General features: G+C 36.1%; 1 long non-coding RNA gene across 2 annotated transcripts in view; it reads right to left on the bottom strand.

The window, feature by feature from the left end:
- LOC103877861 overlaps positions 1-21,773 on the bottom strand; it is a 93,214-nt gene that overhangs the window by 12,586 nt on the left and 58,855 nt on the right. The window contains exon 6 of one of the 2 annotated variants that reach the window (XR_001895081.3): positions 16,070-16,474. The exons of the other annotated variant lie outside the window; for it this stretch is intronic. This is a non-coding gene — a long non-coding RNA (uncharacterized LOC103877861). Of the gene's footprint in view, positions 1-16,069; positions 16,475-21,773 lie in introns of those variants that run through there. 2 annotated transcript variants of the gene reach the window in all.

The following is a 21,773-nucleotide window of genomic DNA, read 5'->3' as shown; positions in this document are numbered from 1 at the left end:
TTCTCTAGGCTACATTGAAAGAATTGTCTTGGGCCACACATAAAATATACTAACACTACGAATAGCTGATGAGCTAAAAAAATTATGAAAAACTCTCATAATGGTTTAAGAAAGTTTAGGAATTTGTATTGGACTGCATTCAAAGCTGTCCTGGGCTGCATGTGGTCCATGGGTCGTGGGTTGGATGAGTGTTAAAGGCTACACAATCATCAAAGGTATAGATTAGTTAAATTTGAGCATTTTTATGGAGAGTAATGATTAATGGCAAGCCTTATATTTTGTAAGATAATGGATACAAAGTAAAAACTGCTTTGTCTAGCAGTTAACCTTTTTAACTTCTAATTTTGCTACAAGAGTTAGGGGAAACTAAAACGAGATTCCATTTAAAGAAAGAATTTTCCTGAGTGATCAAGATGCAAAGCACTTCATATTAATTATAGTGGAAGAAATCTGTAAGGGAAATTTGACACAGTCTCTACCCTTTATGAATTAACAGTCAGATGAATTTCAAATGTATATGAAATTCATTTTCAAGATCTTCAGCTGTTTATGCATCTTTCAATCCTCACTGCTACTGCCTTGGTTCAGGATTCCATTATCTCACAAGTTGAAAGTGAAAACAGCCTCCCCCAATCCATCCTTCACTGTGCCAAAGTGATCTTCATAAACCATAAATCTGACTAGTCAGATTCTTGGCACTAACTGGAAGTGGACAGCTGCAGCATTATAGCCTCAATCAGGAGTATTTTCAAAAGAGAGTGATGAGATGAAAAGAAACCCTCTCAGAGGCAGAACTTCTAATAGTATATTTCAATATCCCCTGTCTCCACTGAGAAGTGTTTATATATATGAGTCTATACTAGTTTAAGGGCAAACGCTAGTGATTTGTTTAGATGGTCAAAAGTTTGAAAAGAACAGATTCGAAAGGTTGACAAAGGAGGTCTGGGGAAGAGATGTGCAGATGACCCCTTGAAATGCACAGAAAGCGTGAAAGTATTTTTGACCCAAGGTCCCTACAGAGAAATAATTGCATGCAGAAGAGATTCTTGATAATCAGTTGGACACGATGATATGTATGCAGATATCATTCTCTTTCTTGGGCATCATGATGGCATAACATGAGAACTGGACATAGTTTTAAACATGTAATTTTCCTACAAAGGCTGACTTCACTACTGCCAAGTGTCTAATCAAAATCAGTGAGTTAAAGTCCCTGAATAGTACCATTCCTTTATCAGGCAGACACCTGGTAGCAGGTTGATTGCATTAGACCCCTCAATCTTACCTCTTGAAACTGTGCATTCTGCATTTGGAGTGCCTATTCCTGTTTGAAATCTTCTGCCAGCCCTGACATCTGTGCACTTACACAATGCCTGACTTGCCATCATGCTATCACTCAGAATATAGCTTTTGACCCAGGAACACATGTCCAATAGTAAAAGTAAATGGAAAATTACAACAATCAAAAGAAAAGCAAGGTTGCCATAATGGTTAATTTTATGTGTCAACTTGCCTTCATTAAGGGATTTCCGGATGGCTGTTAAAACATTATTTCTGGGTGTGTCTGGGAGGGTATTTCCAGAAGAGATTATCATGTGAACCAGTAGACTGAGTAAAGAAGATTCACCCTTAGCAATGTGGGCAGGCATCATCCAATCCCTAGAGGGTTTCAGTGGAACAAAAAGGTAGAGGAAGTGCAAACTTGCTCTCTTACCTGAAGCTGGGGCATCCATCCTCTCCTGCCACTGGACATCAGAGCTCCAGGTTCTTGGGCCTTTGGACTCTGAGGCTTCTTACATCAGTGTTACTCCACATTCTCATTCTCAGCTCTTTGGTCTTGGGTGCTCAGGCCCTCAGGCCTTCAGACTCAAGACTGAATTATGATACCACTGACGTTCCTGGTTTTCCAGCATGCAGAAACCGTATAGTGAAACTTACTGGCCTCTATAATCACATGAGCCAATTCCCAAAATAAATGTTCTCTTAAATACCTATGTATATCCTACTGATTCTATTTCTCTGGAGAATCCTGACTAATACAATCACAAAGAATTCTTGCCTCAGTGGAGTATAAGTTTGGATAAAGAATATTGACAAGCCGAGAAGCTTGTTGAAGCCCAAGGGGATATGAGATGAGTAAAGAAAGGTGTTAATAAATTGTGGCCTGTTAACCATTCTACATAATTCAGGATAATAACAATTGCATAGAGTTTTATTGTTCAGAAAAATATATTTCATTTAAATAAATTAATATATGTAAATATACAGCCTTTATGTTAGCCTTTATATTACAAACTGTACAGGTGGGATTATGACAGAATTAAAGGAGAAATTAACATCACCCAGAGATGAGATGGACACAATAATGGTTGGGACTGTAAGTATTATATTGCAGATCATTAGGAGGCTGAGTGGTCAAAGCAGTGGACTGCACCATTTATTGTTGTCTCTCAGTACCAGATCTACTCTTCTGTGTTCAGCCTTGTGATGCTGGGTCTAGCACTGCAAACTGCCTATCTCCTTTGCCAGCTGGCTTCCTATTGTTAAATTCTGCCAGTAGGGGGTGGAAGAGGAAGGCTGGAAGGTACAAATTTGCTGCTGGCCTTGCCAGCAAGTTCCCAGCAACACTACTCTGCCCTAGCAGGAGCTAGTCAGCTTCTTCCAGCGTCCAGCTTCTTTCCACATGTTAATGCCAGGTTCATTGTGCCCACTTAAAGGTACAGCAGCAGCTAGACTGTACCCTGTCTGCAGAGTCAGAGCTCAAATTCAAACAGTCTTCCTCACATTGAATTTATATAGCTGTATTAGTCCATTTTGCATTGCTATAAAGACGTACCTAAGGCTGGGTAATTTATAAAGGAAAGAGGTTTATTTGGCTTATGGTTCTGCAGTTTTACAAGAAGCATTTGCAGTTTTACAAGAGGCCTCCTAGTGAGGCCTCAAGGAGCTCTCAATCATGGAGGAAGGCGAAGGGAGGCCAGCATGTTACATGGTGAGAGAGGGAGCAAGAGAGATGGGGGAGGGAAGCCCCAAAGTCTTTTTAACAACTAGCTCTCCATGAACTAACAGAGCGAGAACTCCTTACCACACTGCACCTCAGGCACCAACTCTTCATGAGTATCTGTCCCCACCCATGATCCCAGCACCTCCCACCAGTCCCCATCTCCAACACTAATCACATTTCAACATGAGATTTGGAGGGGACACACATCCAAATTAACCTCTTCTATATATTTCCAAAGTCATATGGATGGTAGCTGCTGCTTGTAATTATTATCTCAGGATTGCATTAGTTATTATGCCTGAATTGCTTTAGTGTTCCCATTTGCTCATTGAGCCTCCAACATCTGTAAAACCAGTTCCCTTTATTATAGTCTCTATGTTAAAATATCTAGTGTGGTTTCTGTCTTCCTGACTGCACAATGACAAACATAGTCTCTCATAGATTTACAATTGCAATAGTTTCATATTGCCCCTAGCATAAGGTTCAGAATTCTCTGACTTGGCCTATAATGCTCGTTACATTTTTGCTTTCCTGACTTGCCTTCTACCACCTCCTCCTATTACTCAAGTGATTCCAGCCAAATTGTCATTCCAAGGATGCTTCTTCCTCTAGTCCTTTTCATATGACATTTTCCCCACTTACTCTATATGATGTATACTTTTTTTTCCCAACCAGCACAGTCTTTTTTTAATTTATCACCCTGTTTCGCTTCATATATTCTTTTGGTCTTTCAGGAGTCATGTCTCATACTCTAATGACTCTTCAAGGATCACATTTTGAACACACAGACACAAATCTCTGAACATACAGGAAGAAACAGAGGAAGACATCACATACATGCATCACAATCTCCAAGGCTATATTAGCTGCCTTTGCTTGTTGCTATTTTAGCACATAACACTGTAATGAATGGTTTGCCTACTCCAAAGCATAGTGCTAATTCTCAGTAGGAGTTCTTTAAGTAGTTGACAGATAACTTAGATAAATACAATATATAAGGTAGGTGAGGAAAATACCAAGAGCAACTACAAAAAAAGGAAGATGTTCTATTGGATTAAAAATAATTAAAAAGCTTTATGGTTCATCAAAGTCTACTGTGAGTGAATATATTGGGCCCATCTGAATAATTGAGGATGATCTCTTATGTTAAGATCAGCTGATTACCACCCTTAATTTCTTTTTTTTTTTTTTTTTTTTTTTTTGAGACGGAGTCTCGCGCTGTGTCACCCAGGCTGGAGTGCAGTGGCACGATCTCGGCTCACTGCAAGCTCCGCCTCCCAGGTTCAGGCCATTCTCCTGCCTCAGCCTCCGAGTAGCTGGGACTACAGGCGCCCGCCACCACGCCCGGCTAGTTTTTTGTATTTTTAGTAGAGACGGGGTTTCACCATGTTAGCCAGGATGGTCTCGATCTCCTGACCTCGTGATCCGCCCGCCTCGGCCTCCCAAAGTGCTGGGATTACAGGCTTGAGCCACCGCGCCCGGCCATCACCACCCTTAATTTCGACTGTAGTCTTAAAGCCCTTTGCCAAGCAATGTAACATATTCGTAGGTTCCGGGAATTAGGTCGTGAACATCTTTGGGGGACCATTATTCTGTCTAACACAGTCACTATTAGAACACTCAGAAAAGACATTGTGAATTAGATGATTATAAATTACCACTCAGGTTCTATGCCATTCTCATAATTTTCATCACAGTCTAATTGATTCAAGGGAATTTTCTTTATTCACCACTGGAATAGCCCAATGTGAATGCATGTGCTACTTTTCACAGTTTTTCTCATTTTTGTGTATCAATGATTAGTGAAGATGGAGTTTAGAAGCGATCAAATGAGTATACAGTATAGTTGCCAGCCAAAAGCCAGCAAGTAACCTGTGCCCGTTATGTCCCTGTATGTTTTCTCTCCCTAATGTCAAGATTTGAAAAAAAAAAAAAGTGTTTAATGGAACAGGGATTTTGCAGTAAACAAATTTAACTGCACACATTTATGACCTCTGAGATTCCTGAAATTTTCTGAGATTTCAGAAAATGAAGAGAAGACTGAGCAATATGAAATATTGATCTCATGTTTGTTTTGACTTTTGTAAATGGCAATGTAAAATATAGAAAAATATTTCCAATTGAGCATATTAAGCTTAACATATGCTATCATTTTTTTTTTTTTTTCTTTTTTTTGGAGACAGTCTCGCTCTGTCGCCCAGGCTGGAGTGCAGTGGTGCGATCTTGGCTCACTGCAAGCTCTGCCTCCCAGGTTCACGCCATTCTCCTGCCTCAACCTCCTGAGTAGCTGGGACTACAGGCACCCACCACCACGCCTGGATAATTTTTGTATTTTTAGTAGAGACGGGGTTTCACCGTGTTAGCCAAGATGGTCTCGATCTCCTGACCTGGTGATCTACCCGCCTCACTATCAATTTTTAAATAGCATGTATAAAAGCAAAGAGGTTTTTAATCAAGAATATCATTAATAATTAGCTATTTCTAGAAGTTATTTTTACTTGTGTTTGAGCAAGTACGGTAGATATCTGGTTCTAAGTTTGGCAACAGCCTGGGAGAGTAATTAGCTAATAAGCCTCTTTTTATAATGAAATTTAATTCAATTTAATTCTGTGTCCCATAGAATATCGCAAGATGCCTATAATACATTAGTAGGCAAGTGAAAAAGCCATAGGCCTATCGTTAGTTAACATGTGTTTCCTAAAATGTGATGCTTTTTCTCATTTGCAGTGTTTCTCTTTTAAAGGTGATTAATATTTTGCTATGTGCACTTAGTTTCTTGTTTCCTTTTGCATGGAATTTCAAACTTGAAGGATACATTAGTAAGGACTGAGTTAAAATTTTCTAAAACAAAACAGTTCAACCAAATTTTTGGATATTTAACTGCAGACACAGATTTGAAATAGCAGCATTTTCAGAGTAGTTTATCAACTTCCTCCTGTGCTCACTGTCCTTCCATCAACATCTCTGTCCCCATGAAGAATGGGCTGAATCATGATATCTTCAGGCAGCCTTCTGCAGCCCCTGCTTGTCAACCCTTGACTGACCTCCATTTACTCACACCTAGATTGCCCAAAGCTCTCCATTTTCCCCTGTAAAACACAAATACAAAGAATCAAATGTATTGCCGGCTCATAGCTGTTAGCCAGCCCTCTGGTATACCTCCTGTTCACTGTGTTCTGTTCAACCAAGTCGTATTTAATAGGTTAATGTTGGCTCATTTGTATTTACAAGTAAAGAATAAAACACAAAGGCAAAAAAGAAGAACCATTACTTATATGAATATCAAGGAAGCTGCTTTGAAATGGTTTAATAAAGACAAGATGCTAAAACAAAATTGCTACTGAATTATATGTGGGCAAGGCTATTGTTAAAGTTTGAGGAATAAATAACTAAAATCATGCAGCATTTTTCACTGAGATTACATGGATCTAGAAACTGTAGAATATACATTATAATCAGAATTAATATAAGAAAGACAATACTAATTACTAACCACAGAAAATGTAGGTATGAAAAGGCCTTTTTTCTACACTAAAATATTAGCAAATGTGTATATATATAAAATATACACACGTATACATATATATTTAAATATATTTAAAGATAAGTCCCTTTAGCTACATGTATAATATTTTATAATACTCTTTAACAACGGCTTTAACAGGCTAGTTAGATTAATTGACCCCAATTGTATTAAATAAGAAGGATTTGCTATAGTGAGGATTTGGTTATCCTGAACATCATGCTAATTCTTGAGTTTGGTTTAGTGCCAGTTATTAATCTCTCCTTTGCAAATGAATCAAGTAGATTGTTCTTTATGCCTGCAGTAGTCATTCTAAAATAATGCCCTTTTTAAGAACTGAAATAGACCATTTTGGTTTTCATTTCAAAGAAGATGCTAAATTTCATGAAACTGCATATTATATAGATTAAGGACATGGATTTGATGCCTCACTGGTTTTCAGTTCTGATACATCTTGACTGTAGTATCTTGGACAAGACACTTAATTTATGTAAATCTAGGGTTTTTTTTTTTTTTTAATTAGGACAATGAAAATAAATTATAAGACCTAACATGATTGTTGTGAGGTTTAAACAAATCAATATACACAGACTAAATAGCATGATGGTTTACATTTACCGTATACATAGTACCTGTTATTAATAATAAGGAAAATTTTCCAAGGTCTGGCACATAATTCGTGGCTGAGTTAAAAGTAGAATTCAGATCTCTTTGATAGGAAATATTAATAAAATAAGACATAATCTATAACATCAGCTCATAATTGATATTGAATAAGTGTAATTACGATTACTATAAGCTGTCTTCAATTTTTAAATTTGTTATAGAATATTATGTTACTTTAAGAAATACAGGTTGGGAAGTGGAGATAGAAGTGAGGAGAAACAGGCCGGGCATAGTGGCTCACGCCTGTAATCCCAGCACTTTGGGAGGCCGAGCTGGGCGGATCACGCAGTCAGGAGATCAAGACCATCCTGGCTAACATGGTGAAACCCCGTCTCTACTAAAAAATACAAAAAAATTCACCAGGCGTGGTGGCAGGTGCCTGTAGTCGCAGCTACTCGGGAGGCTGAGGTGGGAGAATAGTGTGAATCTGGGAGGCAGAGTTTGCAGTGAGCCCCACCGCACTCCAGCCTGGGTGACAGAGCCAGACTCCATCTCAAAAAAAAAAAAAAAAAAAGTGGGGAGAAACAAGAAATATTCACATGTGGGAACAAGGAACCAAAACTCCTAGTTTTTTTACTTTTGTACAATAATCAAGGAGACTTGCTTTATAATAGATATTGCCAAGCTCAGTACCCTTAAAATCACCAACAATCCCTGGCCTTGAGAAACTTACAGGTAGTAAAAAGAAAAGTAAACAAATAAACACACACACAGCCACACTGATATACATATGATGGGTATAATCGAGAATTCTACATGGAATCATCTTTGTGTAAGAAATAGTATTTTTTGAAAGACCTTTCTGTAATGGTTTTATTTATTCTGCATAGGTAGCTTTGAAACTGGGACCCAAAGAATAAGTTTCAATATGCTTTGTAACTGGTCCAGGATAGTGCTGAATCTTGCTTTATATAAAGGAACCAAAAAAAACAATTCTCACTCAGTAATCCAAACATGACAAAAAATAGGTTATGACTGTGTAGCCAAATAATTGATGTACCAAAGATTGTTATGTGACTTATTCATAATTAAAAACCCATAGGTATATAATTTTCCCCATCTAGATCAAATATATTCTGTCCTCATACAGCTATAAAATAGTTGTGACAAGAGATTTATTCCTCTTTTATGAATGATCTATGGCCATTCTTGTGTAAATTTCACAGAATGTCTTCTACTGAGCTAGAGTAATATGACTGATAGAGAGCTGTAGTTAATCCCTAGCATTAGGATTTTGTTTAATTAGAGTTTGTCAGAAAATTCTACTTCGGAGAAGAGTTAGTGGTATTTTCAGTATTTTGTGTCATTACAAACTAGACATGTTTATTCCAGTTAACATAAGCTGTAAAGCCATCTATAACAGCAAGACTTCCCAGTCAGTAATAAAAACAGGCCAACACAGGCCATCTGTGTTTGAGGTGAATCCCTAAATATTCTAGGCCCTGTTTGCTGAGTATGTTTAGTAATTGGGTCTTTAGTTAGATTTGGGAGACTCTTAGGAACATAGGCTATAGTGGATTTTTTGTTGTTGTTGAATTAGACTTTTTGGGAACCCTTTTCTTAGGCAAAGAGTGATGAACTTCAACCCTTGGGAATGATCATGCTTACTTCCCTTAACTAATATTCTAAATATTCCAATTTTTTTCCCATAATTCTCTCATCAGGGAATGAATTTGTTCTCAAATTTTTAAAAGAGGAATCAAGGGATAAATAAATCTCCTCTCCACAGGCTCTAATTGGAGGCACAAAGGTTGTGTCAGAAAACTTAAAATATATAATAGTCAAAAATGTGCAGTTTCATTGGAACTGTCATTGGTTTTCACAACAATGCTATCTACCAGTCACAAGAATAACAGATCTTGTGCTGCCTCTGTGTAACTTATGAAATTATGTCAAATAATATGTGGCCACATTATAAGAATGTCTTTCTATAAGTGTAAAAGTATAATAATCAAACATGGTTACAATTTGTGAGCATCAGTTCTTGTGCCAGGATATATGAATATCATCATGCATAAATCTTTACAACCATTCTCAAAGTTGGTATTAGTTATATTTTTCACAAATTACAAACTGCATTTCAGAATAAAAGATGTTAAATTACAGTTCAGCTAACAGATATTGTGTTTTATTATGTTTATTCATATTTAATGTCCTCCTTAAGGTGTTCCTTTGTGACAGAGAAGTATACTTCTCACCCTGCAGAACTCAGGCACAACCATATGACTTGCTTTGGCAGGTGAAATATGAGCAGAAGTAATGTATGTCCCTTAAGAGCAGACACTTTTAAGAGCGAGCATGTGCCACCGTTTAGCTCTGTCATGAGAACTGGCAATGTTCAAAATGCAGCCTGCGCTATCAACCAGGGCTCAACAGAGGAAAGGATATGGAAGAGAGTTGCAGCCAACCAAATACAGATGTGTAATATATTCTAGAAAAAACCTTCATTGTCAGCCACTGGAATCTGGGGGTTGTTACTGTAGCATAACCTAACCTGATGGGCACAGTACCAAAGACGGAAAAAGCTGTCAACTGAATTTAACCTCAAGGACCATGCTTATATGCTGATTTTTCTTAAAAGAACTAAATCTCTTAGCATTACAGTTATTCATCAATGTTACGTTTGTGACTATGTTCCCTATACTTGTACATTTAAATTCATCTCTATCCACTTAGTAATCTGTTTTCCACTCTTGGATCTGCACTGTTTCTTGTCTCTGTGCCTTTATTTATTCTAATAAATAAATAAATGCAAATAGAGAACTATATCCAATATCTCTTCCCCTTTATCCAACCATCTTTACAGTGCTCAAGACCTGGCTTATAATTTCCCAGTTATAGAAATGTTTCCTGATTAAATCTACACTTTGCAATGAGTCAATGCACTGAAAACAACTAAACCATTTTTTGTATCTAAATTACCATGATGTCAGCAATTCATAGGGCTCTTGTATCACTAATGTCTATTTTCAGTTCTTTATCCATGGGAAAAGAATATTCAATGAGACCGGGAAATAATGCATACCCTTATAGATGCCCCAAAGGAAGTCATGTTCCAAGCAATATTGTTCAACAACATCTCCACAATTTTATTTTCAAAGTTCAGAATTTCTGACTTCCTCATGTAATGAGAGTATTGTCATTTCGTTGTTTGGCAAGGTTGGGTGGAGTCAGGCATAAAGCAGCTGAGACTTTATTCAGTAAAGAATGGACCACCTGGTCCTCACCAATGACCTAACTGTGCAGGTATTTCCTTTGTGGGAAATATTTTCACTCAAAAAAAGAAAAAAAAAAAAAAAAAGAAGAAGAATAGTACTAAGGATAAAAACAGCAGCAGAAAAAGATGTCGACTGTGTTTTGGAACATGGTTGTTACAATCTCTCTCTCTCTCTCTCTCTCTCTCTCTCTCTCTCTCTCTCTCCGTGTGTGTGTGTGTGTGTACATATATATGTAATACAGTGTTATATAGTACATATAATGTCATATGTATGACAACCATAAAAGGATGCTAGGCTAATACATAGATATATCTGGTTGTAAAGTTTCTATATCTTACTTGAAGTGATACATTATGAACTCCAAATAACTATGATGTTTAAAAAGCAACCTCTAATATATTATGCAAAGAAATACAGTTCAAAGACCACAGATACATTAAAATGGAATCTTTTTCATTCCACCTTTCCCCCCCAAAAAAACCCCAGTTAATTTAAATAAGACAGCAAAGGAGAAAAAGAGGGAGAAAAAGTAGGTAGAAATAGAAAACAAATAGTAAAAATAAATCCAACCATATCAGTAATTACATCAACTGTTAACAGAAGTTGATAGACAAATATCTTCAATTAAAAGGCAAAAATTACAAGAGTGGATATAAAAGCCATCTCTATATGATGTTAGTAGAAGAGGCACATCAAATGTAAAGGCAAAGATATATTGAATGTAAAATGATAAAAAGATCATATTACACAAACAGTAAGCATAAGAGACTGAAATGACTGTATTAACATTAGATAAAGTAGACTTGTAAGCAAAAAGTGCTATCCAAGATAAAAATGAATATTTTTTCTTAATAATAATAGGGTTAATACCCAAGAAAACATATCTTCTATCCCTAACACCCACCCACACACGTATATTCTCTAGTTCAGACTCTAAATGAACATTGTGATTGTGTATTTTCCAGCAGATAAGAAATACTCTACCATGTAAATTCATAAAGTTATGCTGATATGCAAAACTCCATGGCACTGGAGCCCTTGTGTTAAACAAGACAAATTTCTCAAAGTAAATCAGAGGTCCTGTGCCTTCTTCAAATGTCTCTCTATGATGGGCAGATGTTCTTCCAATGATCAGAGCCTTCATCATTGCATCATCCTAGAGATACAGAATATCCATAGGCATTTTAAAACTCCTATAAAATTGCTATAACACCATTTTCTATAACAAATGTTGTTTTCATGAATAGCCTTTGCAAGGTTTGTACAAAGAATCCTTAAGCAATGAAATGGACTTCCTGAAATTGGTACAAACTTCCATATAGATGCATTTCTAAATTCAGATTTGTGCATCTGAGGAACATGGTGTTTTGTAGCTAATGCTATCACTTTCCATTGCAAAATTTCCATTTTGTACTTAGATTCAAATATTGCAGAAAATGGTGAGAAAATCTATTTGATCTCTTTAAAAAAGATTATTAAATACATGAGTAATACATAATAATCATGATGGGAGGTCAAAATTGCATGGAATTCTACGAACCTTTCTCAGCCATTTATTTTCTGAATAAAGAACAAAAAGAGAAAGGAAAATAAAATGAAGGTTGAGGAAATTCAGGTGCACTGCATGTTCTATAAGGTCTAGAACTCTGCTTATTATGTGGCATTCCTAAAAATAGCCCAGAGTCAAAGCCCTTCATTATGGGGGTATTTTAAAATGTACTGCAGCTGAGAGTTCTTCTCCCACTATTTCAGAATTAGCAGGAGAAGGGTATGGGCCACTGACAATTTATGCAAGTATCCTAACTTGGTGCTAGGGTTTAAACCATTGCTCTAGGAATCTCAGGTAACTCAAATCAATTTTATTCGATTTCAGGTATATGAATTTAAAACACTTGGCATTCAGTCTTGAGCTCTTTCTGTAATATTACCATAATTGCTTTAAAGCCATCACAAGGAGCAGCCATTCTTGAATTTTTTGATGGGGTATTAAGTACTGTTAAATGAGTGTGACATCAGGAGTAGATAAAGGTTAAGGTAGGAGCAGCCAGGGATCCTTAGCTTCCTTGCATTCCTTCTTGAGAACTAAACTCTAGTGGTAGTTTATAGCTGTCCTCCTTTCCTCTAAAGAAATGCAAGAGGTTAATCCAGGGAGCCTTCAATACTGCTGCCCCCTGAATCTTGCCAATCTCAAGAATTTAGATTCATCAATAGGAGGACCTTCAGATGAAATTTGCTGCCATCTACTTGCACTGGCCAAATTCTCCTTTCATATTTAGCTTGGTCATTTTTAAACAGTTCACGAAAAGGAAAACCTTGGATAACATATTGTTCAATTTATCGTTCCCCAAAGTAAATAATTGTAAATGCTGCAAACCTCTAAATGAATGATAGCTAAATATTTGCAACCTTAATCAAAATAGTATCAGAGAACGATTAAGTTTCCAGTCTTCCTGTTTCTGTTTCTCACTGCTCAGCAACTTGGCTATAACAGATCTCTGTAATCTGCCAAGAGCCCACTGCTAAACCTGCTGAAATGAAGTTTCTAATACTGCAGAATGAAGTCTGAGATAGTGTGATAAGTTTCAGCTCGTGTGGAAAGAGCTGTTAAATCTAAATCCTTTCTAAACTAAACCTTTTTAATTCACTCACCTAAATGTGAGACTCTTTAGTTATTGCATTTCTCTGATCCCATTGTGCAACAGTAGAGTTTAGAGTTGTTAACAATTGACTTCTTTCTGGATTTATTGTGATTTGTGGGACACAGAATCGAAAATACTGACTAAAGCTTAACTGCAGTGCCAGTTGCCCATTAGACATTTTGACTTTTTAGTAGCCTTAGCAGATGTACACTCAGGCTAAATGAGATCTCATGAACACCATTTTGATAAAAATGCATTCATTTTATGCATTCCTGAATAAAGCTTCCGACGGTGACCCATTACACAGCTTAAATGTTTAGCCTTTTGTGGAACATAAGAAAACATTTTGCTTTCAAAATGAGGCGCATTTCTTTGTTTATGTTGTGGGAACTGAACAGATTTGTGGATCAATTATTTACAAGCCATTTATGAGTTGGGATTTGCAAATTTCAAAGCAAAGACTTAGGAAATACAACTGTATCCTTTACTGCATGTTATTTGATGTTTTCATAAGAGGGACGTTAACATTCAAGGCATCTTATTTTCCTATTTGTGATATTGTTCAATACCATGAAAGAAGATGTAAACTCACTACAAAAAATAAAAATAAAAATAACGGCAACTTAATTTTCTTTCAGTGAGAACATCCAAGGTTCGTTTTACATCAACATATTATTCCGTATAATTAACAATAGTTTGACTTGTAACGTTCCATTGAGAATGGAATATGGTGCTTGGAATGCTGTTGCTCAATATTTCCTGAGTTAAAAAAATATGTTTCTAATTTGGTAAAAGCCACATGGTTAAGCTTTATTTAGTGATCATTTTCATTCCAAATGTTGTAAAGTCTTTGGCAAATTTTATTTTTTTCAATTTATAAAAGTGAATCTTGAGATGATTTATTTTTGTGCTTTGTGTGGTTTGAACAAAGTTTATAAAAATAATTTATAATCACTGATAAATCTATGAATAAATCATTATAGTCAATTGTATTCATTAAATACAATGGCTTTGGACTCTTGGGATGCTGACATTCTCTTATTAATGGAGACAGAGCCTGTTTACAGTCACAGTTACCTGTATTTACTGAAAATAATCATTAAGTTGCTTTACATGGAGTTCAATACTCCCATGGGAAAGAAGGTGCAAATTAAACACCCTAATCAATGTGAAGGGTTGTTGAGTAGATTGCATTTTCCAGTTAATTCTCTCCTTCCTTTATACAAGCATACTTCATTTTATTGTGCATCACACTTTATTGTGCTTTGCAAATATTGCGTATTTTTACAAATTGAAGGTTTGTAGTGACCCTGCATTAAGCAAGTCTATTGTCACCATTTATCCAACATCATGTGCTCACTTTGTGTCTCTGTGTCAGTAGTTTTTAGGAATAAATTCTTTTTAATTGATATTTTTTTTAGACATAATGCTATTGCACACTTAAAAAATTTTAAGTATAGTATAAACATCACTTTTCTGTGTGCTAGGAAACCAAAAAAACATTGTGACTTGCTTTATTGTGATATTTGCTTTATTGCAATGGTCTGAAACCAAACTTACAATATCTCTGAGGCCTGCTGTGTATGCATCTGAGTCAGAAAACATAGTGGGAGATAAAGATGCCTCCATATAGCTTACACTTTCAAAGGATAAATGAGCAGAAAAACAGAAGTTTACTTTGAATGAATTGTATCTTTCTCCTGCTTTAAGAATTCATTCTTCCTTTATCACACATCTATTAAGTGCCTAGGCCAATGTTAAGCTTTTACATTAAGACCTGATAGAATAAGGTCCCAGGGGTTAAAATCTAGAAGTCATAGTCTTGTGTGATTAAAACTATGACCATGTTTTTAGTTGGCATAGATATAAATAATTAATGCACCAAAGGGTAGAATTGGAAGTAGATACCCTAATAAGTATCTTTTTGTGTACTAAACACAGTTTACTCAACTCAAACCCCTACCCACTCCATATTGTCATTTGAAACGGCAGCCATAGAGTTATTTTTAAGGAATACTTTTAGGTGTTATATCACGCACACATAAGGACATTTTTACATTTGCATAGAAATACACTAACAGATACCACAATGCAAAGTAGTTCATTTTTACATATATATGAAAAACGTAGGAAAGAGGGCCAAGATGTCTGACTCAAATCAAAATAGCTAGTGTGAGTGGCTGTCATGAAGAGGAATGGAAGGGTGAGTAAATACGGTAACTTCAACGGAAAACAAATACTGCACATTCTCATTTATAAGTGGGAGTTAAATGATTAGAACACGTGGACACATAGAGGGGAATCACAGACACTGGTGCCTACTTGAGGTTGGAGGGTAGGAGGAGGGAGAGGAGCAGAAAAGATAATCATTGTTCTGGGACTTAATTCCTAGGTGTTGAAATAATCTTTACAACAAAACCCTGTGACATGAGTTTACCTGTGTAACAAACCTTCACTTGTATCCCTGAACCTAAAATACTCTTTTTTAAAAAAATAGAAACTATGTAGCGTAAAACAAAAAGAGAAAAAATACTAAGCGAATTAACCATGTCTTAGAAATTTGTGGGACAATATTAAACTGTCTAATGTACATATAGTTTGAATCCCAGAAGAGCAATGGTGAGGACAGAAAAAAAATATTTGCAGACATAATGGCTGAAAACTGTTTACATTTGATGAAAGTTATAACCTCACACATCTAAGAAGTTCCACAAACCCCAAGAAAGAAAATTAGTTCAACCATTGTGGAAGACACTGTGGTGATTCCTCAAGGATCTAGAAGCAGAAATGCCATTTGACCCAGCAATCTCATTACTGGGTATATACCCAAAGGATTATAAATCATTCTACTGTAAAGACACATGCACATATATGTTTATTGCAACACTGTTCACAGTAGCAAGGACTTGGAACCAACCCAAATGCCTATCAACAATAGACTGGATAAAGAAAATGTGGCACATACACACCATAGAATACTATGCAGCCATAAAAAAGGATGAGTTCATGTCTTTTGCAGGGACATGGATGAAGCTGGAAACCATCATTCTCAGCAAACTAACATGAGAACAGAAAACCAAACACTGCATGTTCTCACTCATAAGGAGGATTTGAACAATGTCTTCCAGAGCCCAGGTCTCTGCACATAGCTGAATGGCTGCGCTGACGAGACGCCACATAGTTCTGTGTGTCAGACTGAAGGCCCTGGTAGAGTGGGTCCACGAGAGGATCTCCTGACTCAAGGGTTACAAAGATCCATGGGAGAAGCATGGATTCCCAGGGCCACAGCATTCACTCACCACCTCCCTGGATGTGGGAGGCTCCCTTGGCTCCATGTCCTTCCAGGGTGGACCACCATCCTGCCTTGCTTTTCTGCCTTCTCCATGCGTAAAGTTGTTTTCTTGAGTGGTCCCAGTGCAAGTACCTGAACAATTAGAACACATGGACACAGCGAGGGGAGCATCACACACTGGGGCCTGTCAGGGATTAGGAGGCTGGGGGGGATAGCATTACGAGAAATACCTAATATAGATGATGGGTTGGTGAGTGCAGCAAACCACCATTGCATGTGTATACCTATGTAACAAATCTGCACGTTCTGCACATGTATCCCAGAACATAAAGTATAATATATTTTAAAAATAAAAAAATAAAACTGGACACTACTTGTAAAAAAAAAAAAAAGAGCCATATAAAAAATGTTTACATTATGCTGAGACACATCATAATCAAATTCCTGAAAATCGGTGATAGATAGAAACAGCTTAATAGCACCTGAAGAAAAAAAAAATTCTTAATAGCTGAATAAACAATTTCTATAAACTTCTTTTCAGAAATGTACATGCCAGAAGAATAGAAAGACATTTTTAAAGTGCTGTTACTCCAGAAAATGTTATTAAAATGAGTATCTCTCTTCCAACATCAAGCTTAAGAACTAAAAAACTAGAGTTTAGATAGTACTATTGTAATATAACTATCATAGAATACTATTGAATGAACAAGTTTTCTTCATTCATTAGATTATCCTCTGACTTTTCTTCGATTTTCTGGAAATAATTTTTCAACCGCCATTGTAAATTTCTATTACCAAGTCTAAAAATCAGTTAGATGTTTAGAAGGTCACACAGAGAACTTGAAAGTATGTACCTGAATCCAAAAGGAGAGAATTATTGGTCATTGAAGATGGATATCTGTACTATAGACATGTAACCCCTGTACCACCTGAAGGCCCTCTACCTATAGTGCATGGTGCCCCAACTCTGCTTTCTCCTTACCTTCTCCAAATCTCCTCCATGTTTATAGAGATTTTTTATTTTATTTTATTGTCTTTTTGGTTTAACTGTCTCCTAATACTACCATACATCTGACTCTGGCATGACAACTTGATCCTGATTCCTAATAATACTTTGGTTAGATAGCTGAATTTTGATGTTTTTCAACTTTAGCTGATTTACATTATCTAATAAAAAATGAGGTAAAAATACTGAAAACTATTGGTGGTGGTGATGATGATAGAAGAGATACTGTATGATCCAGGGACTAAAATTTTTTATTTACAATATTTCATTTTCAGAATAACTCTATAAGGCTGTTACTGTTAGCATGATTTTTTTCAGAAGATACAACATTGTAGATAGCGTATAAATTGCCCAAAGTTACATAATTAAGAAATGTTGAACTAAGATTTGATCCTAGGTCTGGCTCATATTCCCTGTATTCCTATCTTCTATAAAATCCTCCTCCCTAAGTAGAATTTATTGACTGCCAACTGTGTTTCAGGCATGCATGTTATTTTTATGTGTTATGTTTGTATGTAAAGAGACTATCATGAATACAGCAGTGGTTAAATAGATCATTCTCCATTTTTTCTGTTTTCAAATTTCTTGTACTTCTTTGTGACCATATTCTCTATATGCATCATTAGTCATTTGTGACACAGAGTCAAAGGCAGGAATTTTCTAGATATTGCTAGAACAACACTCCAAAGGCATCCAATATCATCCAACTCTTTTAAGTTAAGTTACTGAATACCCTCTTGCTGGTTTATATTCACCAATGTTGATAATATAGAAGTTGAGGCACAGTAGTGCATAATAAATTTTAATCAGTCAAAAAAGTTACAACAGAAGATTATGGTTGCAGGGTTTTACACTAACACGCAGCTTTGTATGTGTGCATGCATATAAATGTGAATATATGCATGTGTATGTATACATATGAATATATGCATGTATATGTATGCATATGTATACACACACAGTCTTCATCCAAGTATTACAGGAGCCAATAAATGTTAAAGTGTTACTGATTGTTTTGATTTTCTTTCAGTTAAAATATTTTTGCTTGCCTGACAAGTACTATATATGAGTGGTTTTTGACAGATTATTCATCATGATGATTAGTAGAGCATATAAATCATAAATCAGTGAAAATACACAAACCCTACTAGAAGAAGCACATCTGAGAATTGATTGAAACATATCAAAAGAAAACATTAATCAATATCTGATTCAAATAAAAAATACGTAGTTCAAGGAGAAAGGATTGTCCAAATTTTGGTAGGCAGAAAATAGGGGAAAAAAGTACAAAGAATCCTCTCTCTCTCTCTGTCTCTCTCTGTCTCTCTCTCCCTCTCCATATGTATATATCTTTCTCTGAGAATAAAGAGGAAAAATTTGGGCTAAGGTTACAGACTGCATTCTAATCACCTCTTCTGTTTCCTGTAACTATTTTCTTCTATACATAGAGTTCACCCCACTGATCATATTTTGGGAAAAGGAAAAGAGAATACCCCAGTGTATTTACTCCAGGCTACTGGGTGGTAGACTTGAAGCAAATGTGTTGAACTGCTCTCCTTTCCCTGGTAATTCAGCCCTAGTAGAACTGGTGTCACTGATTCTTTCTATTTTTATCTTGTCTCTTGCTCTCTTATTTTGTCTCTTTTTGTGTTTGTGTCCACAATTTGGCAGTGATCTTTTGTCAGTTATTGCTGTAGTGAAGAAACTCTCAAGACAAGCTACCTTAACAACCATTCACATACAGATTCCTAAGTTTCTATATGTGCACATTCACAAACTAAAGAATAAGACAGGGAGAGAGAGAGAGAGTGTGTGTGTGTGAGAGAGAGAGAGAGAGAGAAGAAAGTGACAGAGAGAGAGAGAGAGATAGAGAGCGCACAACTGAGAGAATTCACTCAAATCATGATCAATGTGTATTATTGATATATTACTGTATCTACTATGTATCTGATATGTCACTTTCAAATTCACTTAAGATCTAAATTCCTGGCTATATTGTTTGCTGGTGAAACCCTAAGTAGCAAATGCAATTTCAATGGAAATTCCTATTTAATAAAACTAGTTATGAATCCCATTAGGAGATGAGCTTATTTCAATAAATATTTGCTATAGCACTGGCTAAGTACAATGAGATGATTTAACCATGTTTTTGAATATAGAGTCATATGTAGCCTAGCAACAGAGACACATTCTGAGAAATGCATCATTAGGTGACTTCATCATTGTGCAACCATCATAGGGTGCACTTAGACAAACCTAGATGGTACAGTGTACTATCCACCTAGGCTATATGTTATAGCCTATTGCTCCTAGGTTACAAACAGGTACAGCATGTATCTCTACTGATTATTGTAGGCAATTATAACACAATGGTAAGTATTTGTGTATCTAAACATATCTAAATATAGAAAAGGTACAGTGAAAGTACAGTATAAAAGATAAAAAATGATACATGGTTTAGGGCAGTTACCATGAATGGAGCTTGCAGGACTGAAAGTGGCTCTGAGTGAGTCTGTGAGTGAGTGGTGAGTAAATGTGAAGTCCTAGGATGTTAGTATACACCACTGTATATAAACATTGTACACCTAGGCTACACTCAATATATTAAACAATTTTTTCTTCAATATTAAATTAAACTTAGCTTACTGTAATATTGTAATTTTACTTTATAGACTTTTTAAATTTTTTTGACTCTTAGAATAACACCTAGTTTAAAATACAAATACATTGTACTGTTTTACAAAAATTTTCTTTCTTTATGTAATTATTCTATAAGTGTTTCTCTATTTTTAAAATGTGTGTGTGTATATGTGTGTGTGTGTATTTTAACTTTCAAACTTTTTTTTAAAAAAAGTAGGACTCAAACACCCACATTAGCTTAGTCCTGTACAAGATCAGGGTCACTCAAATAATTGTCTTTCACCTCTTCATTTTGTCCCACTGGAAGGCACTAAACTGTTACCTCCTATGACAGCAATGCTTTCTTCTGGAATAGCCCCTGCCTGAAGCTGTTTTACAGTTAACTTTAAAAAATATATATATGCGGAAGGAGTACACTTTTAAATAATGATAAAAAGTATAGTAAATATTTAAACCAGTAACAGAGTTGTTTATTGTCAAGTAGTATGTTTACCATACGTAATTATATGTGCTATACTTTTATACTCCTGAAAGGACAGTGGCTTTGTTTATGCCAACATCACTATAAGCACTTGAATAATGTGTCATGGTAGGGTAGCATGCTTAATGGCCACAGAATCTCTAGGTGATAAAAATTTTTCAGCTCTATTATAATCTTAAAGGACCACTGTCTTTATGTGGTTGGTCATTGACTGAAACATTACAGGATGCATTACTGTATTATGTTTACTTCTCTGCTTGGAAAACCCAGATTATTTTCGACACACAACTTCATTTTAAAACTGGAATCTATCTATCCTTTCCATTCATTATTTATTCACATTCCATTATTTTCATCTTCATATATTATTAAAATTCCATTTCCATAAACTTTAAGTCCAAGTGATCTGAGTTATATTACCATATTACTCTTTACTTTATTCCCTCCCTCCCCCCTTCCTTCCTTCCTTCCTTCCTTCCTTCCTTCCTTCCTTCCTTCCTTCCTTCCTTCCCTTCCTTCCCTTCCTTCCTTCCTTTCCTTCCTTCCTTCCTTCCTTCTCCTCCTCCTCCTCCTTGTTCTTTTCTTTCTTTCTCTTTCTTTCTTTCTTTCTTTCTTTCTTTCTTTCTTTCTTTCTTTCTTTTCTTTCTTTCTTTCTTTTCTTTCTTTCTTTCTCTCTCTCCTCTCTCTCTCTCTCTCTCTCTCTCTCTCTCTCTCTTTCTTTCTTTTCTTTCTTTCTTTTCTTTCTTTCCTCTTTTCTTCTTTTCTTATTTGCCATGTAATCTTTAGCAAATTTCTCTTTCGTTCCTTCTTTTCTTTCTTTCTTTTGATGGAGGCTCACTCTGTCACCCAGGTTAGAGTGCAGTAGTGCTGACTGCGACCTCCACCTCATAGGTTCAAGCGATTCTCATGCCTCAGCCCCCTGAGTAGCTGGGATTACAGGCACATGCCACCACGCCTGGCTAATTTTTGTATTTTTAGTAGAGGCGAGGTTTTGCCATGTTGGCCAGGCTGGTTTTAAACTCTTGACTTCAAGTGATATGCCTGCTTTGGCCTCCAAAAGTGTTGGGGTTAGAGTCGTGAGCCACAGTGCCCAACTGCAAATTTCTTAATCTTACCGTACATCACATTCTTCATGTGTAAAATAATGACAACAACTGTACATAGCATATTGGGTTAAAGGATTACTATTACTTAAGTTAGCATCATTTGAGCAATCACCATATTTTACCCTCACAAAAGGTTTGCTAATTAAGTAATGTTTTATCACCTCTATAAGGCAAATTAACAATTAAAGCTTAAAAGAT

This window comes from Papio anubis, chromosome 12 (genome assembly GCF_008728515.1).
Source record: "Papio anubis isolate 15944 chromosome 12, Panubis1.0, whole genome shotgun sequence".
NCBI lineage: Eukaryota > Metazoa > Chordata > Mammalia > Primates > Cercopithecidae > Papio > Papio anubis.
Note: the sequence above shows the minus strand (reverse complement) of the source record. Positions and strands in the feature narration are given on the sequence as shown.